The sequence below is a fragment of the Macaca mulatta genome, chromosome 20 (genome assembly GCF_049350105.2).
Source record: "Macaca mulatta isolate MMU2019108-1 chromosome 20, T2T-MMU8v2.0, whole genome shotgun sequence".
Taxonomy (NCBI): domain Eukaryota; kingdom Metazoa; phylum Chordata; class Mammalia; order Primates; family Cercopithecidae; genus Macaca; species Macaca mulatta.
The window spans coordinates 48,525,206-48,543,354 of NC_133425.1; the positions used below are offsets into that span (position 1 = coordinate 48,525,206).

The 18,149-nt window shown below is 45.9% G+C and overlaps 1 protein-coding gene across 6 annotated transcripts in view; it reads left to right on the top strand.

Moving 5' to 3' along the window:
• Positions 1–1,267: 1,267 nt before the first annotated feature.
• CHD9 (chromodomain helicase DNA binding protein 9) overlaps positions 1,268–18,149 on the top strand; it is a 275,857-nt gene continuing 258,975 nt past the window's right edge. For all 6 annotated transcript variants that reach the window (XM_015126131.3, XM_028840899.2, XM_077984746.1 and 3 more), the window contains exon 1: positions 1,268–1,348. The gene's annotated coding sequence lies outside the window, so the exon portion shown is untranslated. The remainder of the gene's footprint in view (positions 1,349–18,149) is intronic.

Genomic DNA, 18,149 nt, shown 5'->3' on the forward strand with positions numbered 1-18,149 from the left:
GGAGTGCAGTGGTGCGATCCCGGCTCACTGTAACCTCCTTCCGGGTTCAAGGGATTCTCCCACCCCAGCCTCGGAGCAGTTGGGATTACAGGCGCCTGCCACCACGCCTGGCTAATTTTTGTATTTTTTGTAGAGATGGGGTTTCACCGTGTTGACCGGGCTGGTCTCAAACTCCTGACCTCAAGTGATCCTCTTGCCTCAGCCTTCCAAAGTGCTGGGATTACAGTGCCCGGCCCTAAATATAGATATTTTTAATAAATCCTGTACTTACCCACAACGAGCTCAGTTGCTTTGCATTAGATCATTGTGTGTGTTAAAAGTATTCGTGTGTTACATTAAATGTGAATTCAACAAGAGCAGAGAGTTTTGTGTTTTGTTCTTCATTGTATCCCTTGATTGTAGAAAAGTGGCACATAGTAGGTGCTCAGGTTAATCGTTGTTAAATGAAGAAATAAATGAAATATAAACATATTAAATGGTCTACGATATTTGTAAGCGTTTTGGCATGTCTTCATTTAAAGAATACCAGGCAGCTGGGAGCCATAGTTTACACCAGTAATCCCAGTGCTTTGGGAGGCTGCAGGCGAGGGGATCGCTTGAGGCCAAGAGTTCAAGAGCAGCCAGGGCAACATAAAGAGACCTCATCCCTACAAAACAAACAAACAAAAACAATTCCCTTAAGCCGCCCCTTCCCCTTCCACTGCTCAGGGAAGGCCTTCCAGCAGAGCAGAGCACTAGGTCGCTGGCACACACCCATCCTCCACCAGCCCTGGCCTCTGTAGAGCAAGTCAGCAGAGCAGGCTGTTTCTCTCATCCAGGGACGGTTTAGGGGGTGGCAGGAAGAAAGGGCTGCTGATAGGCGAAGGGTCTCCCTGGGTTTGAGAGAACCCCAGCCTCGGATAGTCCCAGCACATTTAAACGAGAAGCGGTGCCAAAGTGGGGTGCACTGAAAGCTGCTGGATGAAGGGAAAGATCCCTGAGCCCAGCACGGAAAACCGGAGGATGGATACCAGGCCGAGGGCTAGGGCCTGGCCGTCCCTCTGTGCCCCAAGAGAAAGTTCACCAAGTTCAGATCCCAGTGCCCTGCAGCGGGTGAAGGTGGTCCGGCCCCAGGCCGAATCTGGCCACAGGGCTGGCGGCGCGTTGGAAAACCGCCCACGTGGGAAGCCCTGGCTGCATTTCCGCCCCGGACTGCGCTCCCGCCTGCCAGCTCGGTCTCTGCGCAGCCGCCCCGCGCCCACTAGGTGGCGCCTGCGCTCTAGTGGGCGCTTCATAGGCGCAGCGACCGCGACAGCTCGAACCTGAGTCCCAGGATTCCGGGGACTGGAGGGCAGCGCCGGCAGCCAAGGTAAGATTCCTGAGCTCCGGGCGTCTCCCTGGAGCCTCTGAGGTTGGGGTGGACAGCGGGGCGGCCGCTGGGCACAGTTTGCGGTCTGCAGAGATAACCGGAGGAGTCGGGGCGGCAGCACGTGTTGTAGCTGGGAGGCACCCAGAGACCCGCAGTCTCGGAGCTGGGCCTAAAGCAAGGCAGAGCACCAGGTCGCTGGCACGCTCGCATCCTCCCCAGCGCTCGCCTCCGAGAGCATGCCCGAATCCCCAAGCCGCGCGTCCTCGAAGCGGAAAGCAGCCACTGTCGCCTAGCGCCACTCCAGGGTGGCAGCGGAGTGCTGATAAGGTCCAGAGCACCACTTCTTAAACTTGTCTGCACGTTGGCGTTGCTTGGGGAGCATTAAAAAAATACCGATGCCCTAGTTCCACCCCCCCAGAGGCTCAGATGTGATTGGTCGGGGGGGGGGGGGAACTGGACATCTGGGTATTAAAATGTTCGCAAGAGATTCCAGCTGGCAGCCAAATTTGAGGACCCTTGATCTAGGGAGTTGGAGAAAAACGGAGGACATTTGTTTGTTCTAACCCAGAATGCTGGCGATTCCCTCCTCCTCTTCCTCCAGTTCGCCCTCCTCCTCCTTTCTCATGTGCCTTTTAAGCAGGAAATGCCTCTGCTTTTGTACTGTCAAACCCAAGATAACATACTTACCATCCCCCACCCCCCACAGTAGGGCTGGTTCTGAAAGGGTTGAACTCAAAAATGGGCAGGGAACAGAAAGACACCAGTGTGGAGTGTGAGAGAAGACTCTTGGGGTTTACGGGTAGGAAGGGGATTCCTCCCCACCCTGATCCCAGAGAAGATCAGGAGACTGGCTGGAGCTGCCTTCCTCATTTTGGCAAACCTAGCTGATCAGGCAGTGAGAGGCCTTATAACAAGCAAGGGCCCTTTTGTAACTACTCAAAATGAGCCCTTACGTTTGTTTGTTTTATACAGATGGGGCCTCACTACATTGCCCAGGATGGTCTCAGACTCCTAGGCTCAAGCCATCCTCCAGCCTCGGCCTCCCAAAGTGCTGGGATTACAGGCATGAGTCACTGCGCCCCCCCCCCCCCTTATATTTATATAACAGCAGTGTTGCTGGCATGGGCAGAGAATCCCCCGAGGCAGCCCTTCTTTCTGTGTGACCTTGGAAACTCACTGAACCATCCTCAGCTTCAGTGTTTGTATCTGCAAAATGGGTGTGATAACTCTTACGGTTGCCGTGGGAATTATTCACAATAAAAGCTACTGTTTACTAAGGGTTCACCCTGTGCTAGAGGCTTTCTGTGCAGGGCCACGTTGACTCCTGACCATAACTTCCAAGGTAGTACTATGAATACTGCATTTGATAGCCGAGGAAACTGAGGCTCAGAGAGGCCAGTGATCTTGCTCAAGGTTATATAATTAATTAATAAGAAGCATGTCCCATATTTGAACCCAGGCAGTCTGCTCTTGAGCGCAGGTGCAAAAGAACTATACTCTGCTGTTTCCCTTGTTGACCAGGACAGCGTGCACGGGGCAGGCGCTTGGTGTGTCTTCACAAACACTAGCTATGACTGCTGTGAGCTGTGCACTTCCACTGAATTGACTCATTTGTTCATTCGAAATACATTTATTATTGAGAGCCTACTGTGGGCCAGGCAGTTTTCCAGATGCTAGAGATAAAATGTTAGTAAGACAGAATTCAGCCAGCCCCGAATGAGAGAAACACATTATTCACAAGTTCTGAATTTGCAAATTCGTCCCTGTAATCCCAGCACTTTGAGAGGCTGAGGCCAGAGGATCGCTTGATGCCAGGAGTTTCAGATCAGCCTGGGCAACATCGCAAGGCCCTGTTTGCTTACAAATTATATACATTGAATAATGTTTTAAAAAAATTTGTTTGTGGCCAGGCATGGTTGCTTATGCATGTAATCCTAGTACTTTGGGAAGCTGAGGCAGAAAGATTACTTGAAGCTAGGAGTTCCAGGTCAGCCGGGGTAACACAGTAAGACCCCATCTCTTTATTTTAAAAATTTTATAATTAAATAATTTTTTAAAAAAATGTGTTTGTGGCCGGGTGTGGTGGCTCACACCTGTAATCCCAACACTCTGGGAGAGCGAGGTTTGAGTTTAGGAGTTTGAGCTTAGGAGTTTGAGACCAGCCTGATCACTTGAGCTTAGGAGTTTGAGACCAGCCTGGACTGCATAGCGAGACCTAGGCTCATTTAAAAAAAATAAATAAATAAAAATAAGAGGAAAAAAGGCCGGGCGCAGTGACTCATGCCTATAATCTCAGCACTTTGGGAGACCGAGGTGGGTGGATCACCTGAGGTCAGGAGTTCGAGACCAGCCTGGCCAACATGGCAAAACCCCATCTCTACTAAAAATACAGAAATTTAGCTGGGTGTGGTGGCGGGAGCCTGTAATCCCAGCTGCTTGGGAGGCTGAGGCAGGAGAATTGCTTGAACCTGGGAGGTGGAAGTTGCAGTGAGCCGAGATCACGCCTTTGTACTCCAGCCTGGGCAACAAGAGTGAAACTCCTTCTCAAAAAAATAAAAATAAAAAAAGACAGAAAGAAAATGTTTGTGTGACTTCCAAATCAATATCCATGACACTTTCACAGTCATATATGGATGCGCGTAGAATAGTGAAAAAGTTGAGTCACCCAACTTGCACGTTCCCAGCCAAGGGCAAACAGGAGGACACGCTGCTTTCTGGTTTCAGCTCTTGTGCTATAAACAAGTGTCCCTTTTGTGGTGTACTTAGTGCCACGTTTTTTGCATGTTTGTGCGTTTTTGTATGCGATGTCGCTGTTTGAAATGGCCCCAAGTGTACTGTTGACGTGCTGTCTAGTGTTCCTAAGCATGAGAAAGCTGTGATGCGCCTTACAGAGAAAGCATGTCTGTTGGGTAAGCTTCGTTCAGACATGAGTTATAGTGCAGTTGGCTGAGTTCAATGTTAATGAATAATATGTATATATATCAAATAAGGCATCTTTTGTATTTGTTTTTTTGAGATGGAGTCTCATGCTGTCTCCCAGGCTGGAGTGCAGGGACACGATCTCAGCTCACTGCAGTCTCTGCCTCCGGAGTTCAAGCAATTTTCCTGCCTCAGCCTCCCATGTAGCTGGTAGTACAGGCACATGCCACCATACCCAGCTAATTTTTGTATTTTTAGTAGAGACGGGGTTTCACCATGTTGGCCAGGCTGGTATCGAACTCCTGACCTCAGGTGATCTACCCACTTTGGCCTCCAAAGTGCTAGGATTACAGGCTTGAGCCACAGTACCCGGCCTATAAGGTGTCTTGAAACAGAAACACACATAAACCAAGGTTATGCGTTGATCTGCCAGGCAGAAGGTGGGGTGAGGAAAAGATGTTTCTGGCAGAAAGGTTGGCATGTACAGAGACAGCCAAGAGCTTGGCAAGGCCAGGGGACTCAAGGAAAGCCAGTGGGCAGGGAATGTGGTGGTCAAAGGGAGCAGAGAGGCTGGGGCCAGGCGGCGCCGTGTCTTGTGGGCAGCTCTCATTTCATCCGATTAGCACGGTAATCCTGGCAGGTTGGACAGGATCATTTCCGCCTTTGAGAGATGATGAAATTGACATTCCATGCTGTTAAATGACTTGCCCAAAGTTGTACTGCTGGTAAGCAGCAATACCCCCTACCACCCAACTTAATCTAATGTTGACCAGACATTTGGTTTTTTTGTTGTTGTTGTTGTTGGTTTTTGGTTTCTTTTGTTGTTGTTTTTAAGAGACAGGGTCTTGCTCTGTCACCCATGCCTCCTGCAGTGGTATGATCATAGCTACTGCAGCCTCAACATCCTGAGCTCAAGGGATCATCCCACCCAGCCAAGTAGCCAGGACTACAAGTGCACACCATCATGCCCAGCTAATTTTTTAAACAGGGTCTTGCTATGTTGCCTAGGCTAGTCTCCAACTCCTAGACTCAAGTGTTTCTCCTGCCTTGTCCTCTCAAAGCACTGGGATTACCTGGCCAACATTTGGGTATTGATCAGAAATCTCAGGACGTGGGCTGGAGGTTTGGTTTGTTTTGGGGAGAAATCAGTAACTAAGTGGTGGTGAAAGTGATCAAGCGTGGATGAAACCATGTGGGATAGTGGCAGGGTGTGGAGAAGAAAATTTCTCATGTCCTTTAAAAAAGAAAAATATTCCTGGTGGCTGGGCACAGTGGCATATGCCTGTAATCCCAGCACTTTGAGAAGCAGAAGTGGGAGGAATGCCAAGAGTTCAAGACTAGCCTGGGCAACATAGTAAGACCTCCACCTCTATCTTTAACAACAAGAAAAATGGAAAAATTGAAAAAAAATTAAACAAAAAATATTCCTGGTATAAAGACATGAATGCCTCTGTGAAAGAGTCTTAGGTACTTGCAGAGGGTGAGAGTAATGACCATGGTCATAAAGATGTGGCAAAAGGAAATGTGAAGGTCTGATTCAAACTGCCCCCAGATACTAGGTCTGGGAACTGGCCTCCCTACTCATGGGGCAGCCAGGCCTCAATCTGCCTCTTGTCTCTGCAGGATAATGACTTTGAACAGGCATCAGCAAACTTTTTCTGTAAAGGTCCAGAGAGTAAATATTTTGAGCTTTATGGACCATAGGGTTTCAGTTGCAGCTGCAGTAAATTCTCACTTAATGTCATCGATAGGTTCTTAGAAACTGCAACTTTAAGCAGAATGAAGTACAGTAAGTCCTCGAGTAACGTCGTTTCTTGTAATGTTGGTGAGAAACTGCGCTGTAGCGTAAAAGCAGCCGTAGATGATATGTAAACAAATGAGTATGTCTGGGTTCCAATAAAGCTTTATGGACACTGAAGTTTTGAATTTCGCATAATTTTTCTGTGTCACAAAATATTATTCTTTAAACATTTTTTTCAACCATTTAAAAATGTAAAAGCTGGCCAGGCATGGTGGCTCATATCTGTAATCTCAGGGCTTTGGAAGACTGAGGAGGGAGGATTGCTTGGGGCCAGGAGTTCAAGACCAGCCTGGGCAACATAGCAAGACCCCCATCTCTACAAACAAACAAACAATAAATAATGTAAAAACCATTCTTAGCTCACAGGCTATACAAAAACAGGCAGTAGGCTGGATGTGGCCCATGGGCTGTAGTTTGCTGACTCTTGATCCAGAATTATGAGACCTGAGGATCAGAAGGATACTAAGTAGGTTGGATGCAGTGGCTCATGCCTGTAGTTCCAGCACTTTGTGAGGCTGAGACAGGAGGATTGTTTAAGGCCAGGAGTTCAAGGTCAGGCTGGGCAACATAGTGCCATTTCTATTTAAAAAATTTTTTAAATTAGCTGAGGCCTGGATTGGTGGCTCACACCTGTAATTCTAGAAATTTGGGAGGCTGAGGTGGGAGGATTACTTGAGTCTAGAAGTTCTAGAGCAGCCTGGGCAAAATAGCAAGACCCCATATCTACAAAAAAAATGAAAAATTAGCCAGGTGTGGTGGTGCACCTGTAGTCCCAGCTACTCGGGAGGCTGAGGTGAGAGAATCAATTGAGCCGAGGAGTTTGAGGTTGCAATGAGCCATGATCATGCCACTGCGCTCCAGCCTGGGCAACTGAGGGGGACCCTGTCTCAAAAAACAAACAAAAATTAGCTGGGCATGGTGGCATGCACCTGCAGTCCCAGCTACTGGGGAGGCTGACAGGGGACGATCACTTCAGACCAGGAGTTTGAGACTGTAGTGAGCCATGATTGTACCACCGCACTCCAGCCTAGGTGACAGGGCAAGATGTTGTCTCTTTTTTGTTTTGTTTTGTTTTGTGTTTTTGAGATGGAGTTTCTCTCTTTTGCCCAGGCTGCAGTGAAATGGTATGATCTTAGCTCACTGCAACCTTCGCCTCCCGGGTACAAGCAATTCTCCTGCCTCAGCTTCCCTAGTAGCTGGGATTATAGGCACCCGCTGCCATGCCTGGCTAATTTTTGTATATTTAGTAGAGACGGAGTTTCTCCGTGTTGGCCAGGCTGGTCTCAAACTCAGGTGATCCACCCGCCTCGGCGTCCCAAAGTGCTAGGACTACAAGCATGAGCCACCGTGCCTGGCCAAGATGCTGTCTCTTTAAAACAAACAAACAGACAGACACACAAAACAAAAAAAAGACAAAACAAAACAGACAGACACACAAAAAGAATACTAAGTGTTCATCTAGTTTGAGTCCTTACGTGATCTGTGGATCTCCACTGAACATTCTCAGCCATTTCTTGAGTCCTCAGTAAAATGGAACTTCACATCTCCCTGGGCAACTCATTCCACTGACAGAAGTTTAAAGCTATGTCATAGTTGTAGGTTTCCCCAAAGCAGATCATGAGAAAAGGATTCGGGTGCCAGAAATTTATTTCAGAAATGATCCCAGGAAGCCCAGTGAGAGTGAAATTAACTGAGAAAGGGAGAAAAGCCAATAAAAAAGGTGTTGATGAGTGAGTTTCCACTGGGCAATTGGGTCTTCATCCCGCAGGGACTTAGAGAGACTATAGAAAATATTTCAGAAGTGTCCCACGAAAAGGCAGGGAGACTGGGGTATATCCTTGACTCCCATCCCTCATTATTGAGGGTTGTCTCGCTAACTTTCTGCTGTGCACACCCTGAGGCCAGAAAATGACTTAAAGCAGAAGTGAGAGGTAGCCCAGGGCATATGGAAATGTCTGCAGGTAACCTCGGGTGAGCTGAGGAGTATGGGTGGGGCACCCACAGTGTCTCCAACAAAGTGTTTCTGGCTTTGCTTTCTAAGATGTGCAACTCATACCACAAGGGGTCTTGTGAGATGACTTTGGTGTGGCACAGAGAGAGACAGGGTACCCAAGAGCACAAAGTCTCAGAATAGGAAAGGGATTTTTCCCTTTTGAGCTGTCTCTTTGATCCTGCTCTGCCTGCCTTTCACCCCTGGGGCTGCCCTGTCTCCCCAGAGCAGGTGCTCCACCCACGCTGGCCTTTCACTTCCTCCAACTTGTGGGACTGGGACTCTTCCTTCTGACTGCAGTCAACAGAAGTCTGGGCAAAGTACTAGAATGCTACTGTAACACTTGATTGTCTCCCCTTTCATTGGAAAGATAGCAGTCCTCCAGTTCAGGGCATTTAAGAGACAGCAGTAAGTGTGACCATTTAATAACATTGTTAAAACTGTAACAATCTAATAACATTGTTTGCTTTTATGTTTATCTTTACAGTTTCCACCTGTACATGGCTTTTCATGTATGGTAGTAATATAAAGTTTCCCTTCAAATACATGTATATAAATAATGTGTCCATTTAAAGAAAAATATTAAATAAGAGTATCGATGGTATAAGGACAAAATAAAATATAATAGGCCAGGTGCAGTGGCTCTTGCCTGTAATCCTAATACTTTAGGAAGTAGAGGCAGGAAGATCACTTGAAGCCAGGAGTTGGACACTAGCCTGGGCAACATAGTGAGACCTCATCTCTACAAAACATTTAAAAAATTACCTGGGTGTAGTGATGTGTGCCTGTAATCCAGCTATTTAGGAGGCTGAGATGGGAGGATGGTTTAAGCCCAGGAGTTCGAGGTTATAGTGAGCTATGATTGTGCCACTGCACTCCAGCCTGGGAAACAAAGTGAGACCTCAATTATTAAAACAAAGAACATTTATAGGGCCAGGCACGATGGCTCACGCATGTAATCCCAGCACTTTGGGAGGCCGAGGAAGGTGGATCACCTGAGGTTGGGAGATCGAAACCAGCCTGACCAACATGGAGAAACCCCATCTCTACTAAAAATACAAAATTAGTCGGGCACATGCCTGTTATCCCAGCTGCTCGGGAGGCTGAGGGGAGAATCGCTTGGACTCGGGAGGCAGAGGTTGTCGTGAGCCAAGATCATCCCATTGCACTCTAGCCTGGGCAACAAGAGTGAAACTCCATCTCAAAAAAAAAAAATTAATTAAAAAAAAGTATATATATATATATATATAATACCCACCACTTATTGAGTACTTACTAAGTGCTGGATGCTCTTCTAAGCACTTTCTATGCGTCATTCAAATCATTTAATTAATCCTCACCAACATGGGTTAAGTACTATTTGAGGTAGGGACTCTTTGCCCCATTTTACTACTGAACAAACAAGCATAGGGAAGTTAAATAACTTGCCCAAAGTGATATAGCTAGGAAATGATGAGCTGGAAAATAAACCCAGGTGGGTCCTACTCCAGATTTGTGCTCTAAATTGCAGAATTATGCTGCTTCTCAGAAATTTGACATACACGCACGTACACACACACACACACAAAATGTGAAGGAGATATTTGAATAACTGAAGTTAGAGGAAAACTGCCCTAAAAGGTTCCCCTTTTTTATCTGTCTCCCTGTATCTACTGCCCTTTGGTTGCCATACTTTTTCTTTTTCTTTTTCTTTCTTTCTTTCTTTCTTTTTTTTTTTTTTTTTTTTTTTTTTAAGAAAGACAGGGTCTCACTCTGTTGCCTAGGCTGAAGTGCAGTGCTGTGATCTTAGCTCCCTGCAGCTTACACTCCTAGGCTCTGGCCATCCTCCCATCTCAGCCTCCAGAGTATCTAGGGGTATAGACATGAGCCACCACGCCCAGCTAAATTTTTTTTTGGTAGAGACAGTTCTGGCTATGTTGCCCAGGCTGGTCTCAAACTCCTGGCCTCAAATGATCCTCCTGCCTCAACCTCCCAAAGTTCTGGAATCACAGGCATGAGCCACCACATGTGGCCTGGTTGGCATATTTTCTTTACAGCCTCAGAAGATCAGTCTGTTCCCTTTCCGTCACCACAGTTCTTCAGATGTTTGATGACAGAGGACTGGTTGGCCTTCCCAGATCTTCTGTGCTCTGCATTAAACATTGCCAGTTCCTTCTCCTCGTTTCTGTTGCATGTTCTTAGGATGTTTCCCCCGAGCACAGGGCCTCTTCCTTGTTCTTGTTTCTTCAACATAACCTATAAAGTTATTTTGTTGCCTTAGCTGTTTTTCTGCAGGTCTCCCACAGCTCATTCTGGGGGCTCAGGGTAGGGAGATTGTGGTTGGGGTGACTTACGTGGCAAAGGGCAGCTTGAGAGTGACATCAAAAAGTGGGGGGGGGGGCAGCTGTCAATCAGGGAAAACCCCCCTAGGGCCAGCAGTACAGTGGGCTGGAGGCTAGTGATCCCGGTTCTCTGCAGGCCAGAGATGAAGGTTCTTCCGTGCACTTGGAGCTAACCAGGCTGAAAGGGGCGGACTAATCAAATTCACCGGAGGCCGGTGAGGAAGCCGGGCTGCACACGTATTAAATCACAAGGGAGGCTGGGCACAGTGGCTCATGTCTGTAATCCCAGCACTGTGGGAGGCCGAGGTGGGTGCATCACCTGAGGTCAGGAGTTCAACACCAGCCTGGCCAACATGGTGAAACCCCGTCTCTACTAAAAATACAAAAATTAGCCAGGCATGTGGCTATTACAGGCACATGCCTGTAATCACAGCTACTTCGGAGGCTGAGGCAGGAGAATTACTTGAACACAGTAGGTGGACGTTGCAGTGAGCTGAGATCACACCATTGCACTCCAGCCTGGGCGACAGAGCGAGACTCTGTCTCAAAAAAAAAAAAAAAAAAGAAAGAAAGAAAGAAAGAAGGAAGGAAGGAAAGAAAGAAAGAAAAGAGAAATCACAAGGGGAGAAGCAACTACAATGCAGTCTGAAACCTCCATGTCAAGTTGTCAGCACACTTTCTCTTGTGGGAATGTCAGAATCTAGTTAGAAGGTTGATTTTCGTGGAATCAAAGCAAGGTGAGCAAAATGAAGGATTTTAATCACCAGGAGAGCCTAAGATATTTGTACTCTGAGGGATACAAGATACTCTAGAGTGGCAGCACTGCTAGTATAATTCCCCCTTTCTGTGCTTGTGATAGAAATGTCTGATCGATCACTGCATGTTTTCCTTCCTACTGCTCCCTGGACCAGCCCTAAGATTCTTAGCAAGAGAGTATTCTGGCCCTGTGCGGTGGCTCATGCCTGTAATCCCAGCACTTTGGGAGACCAACGCAGAAGGATTGTTTGAGCCCAGGAGTTCAAACCCAGCCAGGGCAATATAGTGAGACTACATCTGTACAAAAAAATTTAAAAATGAGCTGGATGTTGGGGCGAGCGCCTGTAGTCCCAGTTACTTGGGAGGCTGGGTGGGAGGATGGCTTGAGCCTGGGAGATTGAAGCTGTAGTGAGCTCTGATCACACCACTGCACTCCAGCTTGGGAAACAAAGCCAGATCCTGTCTTAAATTAAAAAACAAAAAAAAAAAAAAAGGAAGAGAGTATTCCTGGAAGCTCTGGCCAGACCTCTGAGCTGCCCGTAATGCTCAAGTTGGTTTTCAGAGTTTCCACTACTCTGGACAATGTGGAAGACAATGACTGTCAAAGACTTGCTCTTTGGTTCTGCTTTTTCAGAGCTCCTCACGCATCACCATTTCTCTCTACCTATGATTCCCTCAGCTTATGTTAATGCAGTTGGCTCGCTTTTTGTTTTGTTGAGTCTTGATTTAATTTCCAGGCTTTGCTCTTCCACCTTTGTCCAGAGACACATCCTGTCCTGTCCTTAAGGACTTGTGCAAATCAGTAATCACAGATGCTGTGTGCAGCCCACTGATGTCTACTCTCCTCACATTTTGGGGTGGCTTACTGCGTACCCCCAAGTAAGAACTTCTTGCAATCAGGAGGCAATTTGCTGGGGTGTTGGGGTTTGTTCCATTATCAAACAAACTGAGATTCTTACCCAAGTTCCATCACTTACTGGTTGTGTGTGACCTTGGATGAGTTGCTGAACCTCCTGAGCCTAGTTTTCTCTGCTGAAATATAGAATCAGCAGCATCACAATTTTAGACTCTTACTACTGTTATCACTCAGTTATGACTGGGGCCTGGGGTACAAAAGAAAGCAATAAGTCAGCAGAGGAAATTTAGGTACTAAACCCAAGTCATCGAGTTTGCTGCTTTTTAGCATTGGTTGTGCTTAACTAAAGAGTTAGGAGTCTCAGTATTTTGGAGCAAGCCGACCTTTTGCCAGCCTTAAAAAAATGTACATTATGTACATGGCCTCTCTTTCTACCCATATAGAGAAATGGACTTACCTAAAAGAAAAGTAAATGCATACAGAGAATCGGTGGCACCTGGAGCTGAGAGAGACCTTGAGCTCCTGGAGGAGAGGTGGCCCCTGCCCTGTCTCACAGGGGAGACCCAGCTCTTGCCCTAGGAAGGCTGCTAGTCTAATGAGAGAGACACCATATTTAACCTCAGGGAGGCTGGGAGGAAAGCCATACAGTGTTCTTCGTGTAAGCTATAGGGTCTTCTCTGCAGGCACTACTGTGTCTGCTCCTTCTCTTTGGTCAGTCAGCAGGCAGGGACAGAGAGGCTGTGGTCATTCACAAGTCCATTACACCTGTGTCAATGCATATTATCAGGCCAGTTTCTGAGGATATGACTTAGGAATCCGTTTCTGAAAGACTTTATATATTTTTGGTAAAATTTAGATTTACAAAAAAAAAAAAAGAAAAAAAGAGAGAGACAATACTACAGAGTTCCCACATATCCCATATCCAATTTCCCTTATTATTATTATTTTTTTTAATTTTGAGATGGGGTCTCTCTGTCACCCAGACTGAAGTGCAGTGGTGCGATCTTGGCTCACTGCAACCTCTATCTCCTGGGTTCGAGCCATCCTCCCACGTCAGCCTCCCAAGTAACTGGGACTACAGGCGCATACCACTATGCCCAACTAATATTTTTATTTATAGTAGACATGGGGTCTTGCTGTGTTACCTAGGCTGGTCTTGAACTCCCAGGCTCATGCAGTCTGCCTGCCTCGCCTCCCCAAAGTATTGGGATTACAGACATGAGCCACAGAGCCAGTTTCTCCTATTATTAACGTCTTATATTGCTATGGTACATTTGTTACATTAACTGATATTGATACTTGATATGGTACATTTGTTACAACCTGATATATTGATACGTTATTATTAACTAAAAACATTGTTTATTCAGATTCCCTTAGTGTTTATTTAATGTTCTTTTTCTGTCCCAGGATCCCATCCAGAATACCAAATTACATTTATATCTTTTTTTTTAATACCAACAAAAATGGGCTTGAAACCACTATACATTTATTTGTTGTGTATACTTAGTCTCCCATTGGCTGTGACATTTTCTATGAATTTTCTTGGTTTTGGTGACCTGGAGAGTTTTGAGGAATACTGGTCAGATATATTGTAAAATACCCCGCTACTGGAATTAATCTCATATTTTTCTCATGATGAGGGTTGTGGGTTTGAAGAGGAAGACCACAGAAGTAAAATGTCATTTTTATCACATCACATCAAGCATCTGTACTATCAACATGACTTATTACCAGGTGGCTAAGGTAGCATTTGTCAGGTTTCTCCACTGTAAAGTTACTCATTTTCCTCTTTTTCATAGTGTCGTCTTGGAAGGGAGTCACTGAGCAGCCCACACTGGAGCCCAGGAGTTTGGGACTAGCCTGGGCAACATAGTGAGACATCCATCTCTACAGGAAAAAAAAAATTAGCTGGGCATGGTGTCATGTGCCTGTGGTACCAGCTACTCGGGGTGCTGAGGCAGGAGAATTGCTTGAGCCCAGGAGGTCAAGGCTGCAGTGAGCTGAGATTGTGCCACTGTCCTCCAGCCTGGCACAGCCAGACCCTGTCTCAAAAATAAATAAATAAAAATGTGAAACCCATGTAGGCCTAGATTCCTACCCCACTTCCATCACTTACTGGCTGTGTTTGATCTTGGATAAGTTGCTTAACCTCCTGAGCCTCAGTTTTCTCAGCTGAAATATAGAGCTAATATCACTACCTGCTGCTTAAGGTTATTAAGCAACAGGCACATAGTAAGTCCTCTATGAATAGAAGTTGTTATTGTTGTTAGTCTGCCATTCAGTTTCCTTCTGGATCTGACTCCGGATCCGAACACCACTTTTCAAGGTAACAAGACAACAGGCTTGTGTGGCAGGTGTTCCTGTACCGAGTTACTTTCTCTCTGGTCACCTTCTCTTCCCCACCGATCCAGCATTCTCTCCCACCTCGACCTCGCAGTCACACAGTACTTCAGCTAAACACAAGGCACACATCTGCACATCCTCATTCTCTCAAACCCACCTTAAGCACCACTTCCTCTGTGACACCACCCAAGAGAGCCAGGCAAGAAGTCCCCTCTCCTCTTGGGAACTGCCACAGCACCCACTCTACTTTGTTCCCTCATATTCTGCAGCCCTCATCACTTTTAACCCTGTGTCAAAGCAAGGTGCACTGTCCTCTCCCTGAACAATTCTCATCTTTGCTCATCTTTCTCTCCCACCTGCACACACTGGGCTCAGTGCAAGCTTGTGGACTTGTTTGCACCTGCGGTAAGTTTTGACAAGACAAAGGAAGTAGGGGAAATGCCATATCCTGAGTGCTAACTGGGCCTAACTGGGCAGCCTGTGAGGGCTGAACTTTGCAGAGGCTGAGGGGCTGACCCTAGGTCATTTCCACTATTTTGTATATATCCACATATTTTATGGTGGTAAAATACACATGACGTTGAAATTTACCATTTTAACTATCTTAATGCATTTTCTTTTCTTATTTTGTTTTATTTTTATTTATTTTTTTGAGACAGGGTCTTGCTCTGTTGCCTAGGCTGTAGTGCAGTGGTGCCATCTTGGCTCACTGCAACCTCTGCCTCCCGGGTTCAAGCAATTCTCCCTGCCTCAGCCTCCAGAGTAGCTGGGATTACAGGCACGTGCCACCACGCCCAGCTAATATTTGTATTTTTACTAGAGACAAGGTTTCACTATGTTGACCACGTTGGTCTTGAACTCCTAACCTCGAGTGATCCACCCGCCTTGGCCTCCCAAAGTGCTGGGATTACAGGCATGAGCCCCTGCGCCCGGCCTGCATTTTCTTTAGTTCAGTGCATTAAGTGCATTCACATTGTTGTACAACCATCACCACTATCCATCTCCAGAACTCTTTTTCATCTTCCCAAACTGAAACTCTGTCCCCATTAAACAACTCCCTTTGCCCCTTAACCCCATCCCTGGCAACCACCATTCTACTTTCTGTCTTTGTGAGTTTGACTACTCTGCGTACCTCATCTAGGTAGAATTACACAGTATTTATCCTTTAGTGAGTGGCTTATTTCACTTAGCCTAGTGTCTTCAAGGTTCATATTCCATTATAATAGACTACAGCATGTATCTGCCATAGTGTGTTTATCCATTCGTCTGTTGGTGGACACTTGGGTTGTATCCACTTTTTGGCTATTGTGAATAACACTGCTATGAACATGGGTGTATAGATATCTGTTTATGTTCCTACTTGCAGTTCTGTTGAATATATACCTGTAATGGGATTGCTGGATCTTATGGTAATTCTGTGTGTCATTTTTCAAGGAATCACCGTACCATTTTCAACAGTTTCTGTACCATTTTACATCCCACCAACAATGCACCAAGGTTTCCATTTCTCCACATCCTTGTCAACGTTTGTTATTTTCTGTTTGTGTGTGGGTTTTTTGATCATAGCTATCCTATCCTGGTGTGAAGTGGTATCTCATTGTGGTTTTGATTTTTCAGTTTTCTACTGATTAGTGATGTTAAGCATCTTTTCATGTGCTTACTGGCCATTTGTATATCTTCCTTGGAAAAATATCTATTCAAGGCATTTGCTGATTTTTAAAATCAGACTGGGTTGTTTGTTTCTTTGTTGTTGAGTTGTGGAGTTCTTTATCTATTTTGGATATCAGTCCCTTACCAGATAACAATTGCAAGTATTTTCTCTGTGGATTGCCTTTTTAGTCTGTTAATTATGTCCTTTGAATGCACAGAAGTTTTTAATTTTGATGTTTAATTTATGTATTTTTTTCTTTTGTGCTTTTGGTGTTGTATTCAAGAAATCATTGCCAAATCAATGTCATAAAGTTTTCCCTCTCTATTTTCTTCTAAGAGTTTTATGGTTTTAGCTCTTATATTTTAAGTTTTTGATCCATTTCTTTTTTTTTTTTTTTTTTTGAGATGGAGTCTTGCTCATTGCCCAGGCTGGAGTGCAGTGGCGCGATATCGGCTCACTGCAAGCTCCGCCTCCGGGGTTCACACCATTCTCCTGTCTCAGCCTCTTGAGTAGCTGGGACTACAGGCGCCCGCCACCACGCCTGGCTAATTTTCTGTATTTTTAGCAGAGATGGGGTTTCACCGTGTTAGCCAGGATGGTCTCGATCTCCTGACCTCGTGATCCGCCCGCCTCGGCCTCCCAAAGTGCTGGGATTACAGGCATGAGCCACCGCGCCCGGCCTGATCCATTTCGAGTTACTTTTTGTATGTCATGTAAGGTTAAGGATACAACTTCATTCTTTTGCATGTGAATAGCATGTCTGCCTTTCTTTTCCTTCCTTCCTTCCTTCCTTCCTTCCTTCCTTCCTTCCTTCCTTCCTTCCTTCCTTCCTTCCTTCTCTCTGTCTCTCTGTCTCTCTCTCTCTCTCTCCCTTTCTTTCTTTTTTTTTTGGAGTCTTGCTGTGTCACCCAGACTGGAGTGTAATGGCGTGATCTCGGCTCACTGCAACCTCTGCCTGCTGGGTTCATGTGATTCTCCTGCCTCAGCCTCCTGAGTAGCTGGACTACAGACATGCGCCACCACACCCAGCTAATTTTTGTAGTTTTAGTAGAGACAAGGTTTCACCATGTTGGCCAGGCTGGTCTCAAACTCCTGACCTCAAGTGATCCACCTGCCTTGGCCTCCCAAAGTGCTGGGATTATAGGCGTGAGCCACCGCACCTGGCCACATGTCTTTCTTTATGCAAGTACTACATTGCTTTGATTACTGTAGCTTTGTAATAAGTTTTGAAATCAGGATGTGTGAGTCCTCCAGATTTGTTCTTTTTCATGATTATTTTGGCTATTTGGGGTCCCTTGGGATTGCTTATGAATTTTAGGGTGGATTTTTCTGTTTCTGCAAAAAAGTCATTGAGATTTTGATAGCAATTACATTGACTCTGTAGATCGCTTTGGGTAGCACTGACATCTCAATATTATGTCTTCCAAGCCATCGTGGGATGACTTTCCATTTGCTTATGTCTTCTTTGCCTTCTTTCACCAGTGTTTTGTAGTTTTCGGTGTAGAAGACATTCGACTCCTTGATTAAGTTTATTCCTAAATATTGTGTTCTTTTCAATACTCACATTCGTTTTTGAGGCTCTTGATATATTTAAAAATGAAGAAATGCAAAACAAGATACTAGTATGGTAGTCAATTTGAACTGTTTGGTCCTTTCAGTGTGTCTCAGAGATGGTGTATATAGACAATGACAGTGTTATAAAGAGTCAAAAGCCTAGGTTTAAGGCATTTCAAAAATGTGAGCCCCTACCCATTCACCCGACTGTGATTGTAAGAAAGGGTTTGGGGCTTCCTCTTCCTGGGGTAGGAATGGGAATTGCATAATATTCCCTCAGGTGAGCCCTCCTGGGGACCAGCAAAGTCTTGTCATCACTGTAGGCCTAATCAACTCATCTTCCCAGAAAGTGATTCTGAGAACATTCAGGTGCCTTTAAAGCCCCAGGCGAGAAGACCCCAGAGCCCCAGCATCATGGAGACTGAAGCAGAAACAGTCACTCAGAGCTGCAGAAGAAACAGAGCCATCAGCTCGCCCATCCCCACTGTCCTGCTCACCCTGCGGGGATTTTGTCGTCTGTGTTTCTGGCCCACCTCGGTTTCAGTTTGAAGAACTGTGCTGAGGACAAAGGTGAGGCAACACAGTGTGACGGCCAGCCCTACTCAGG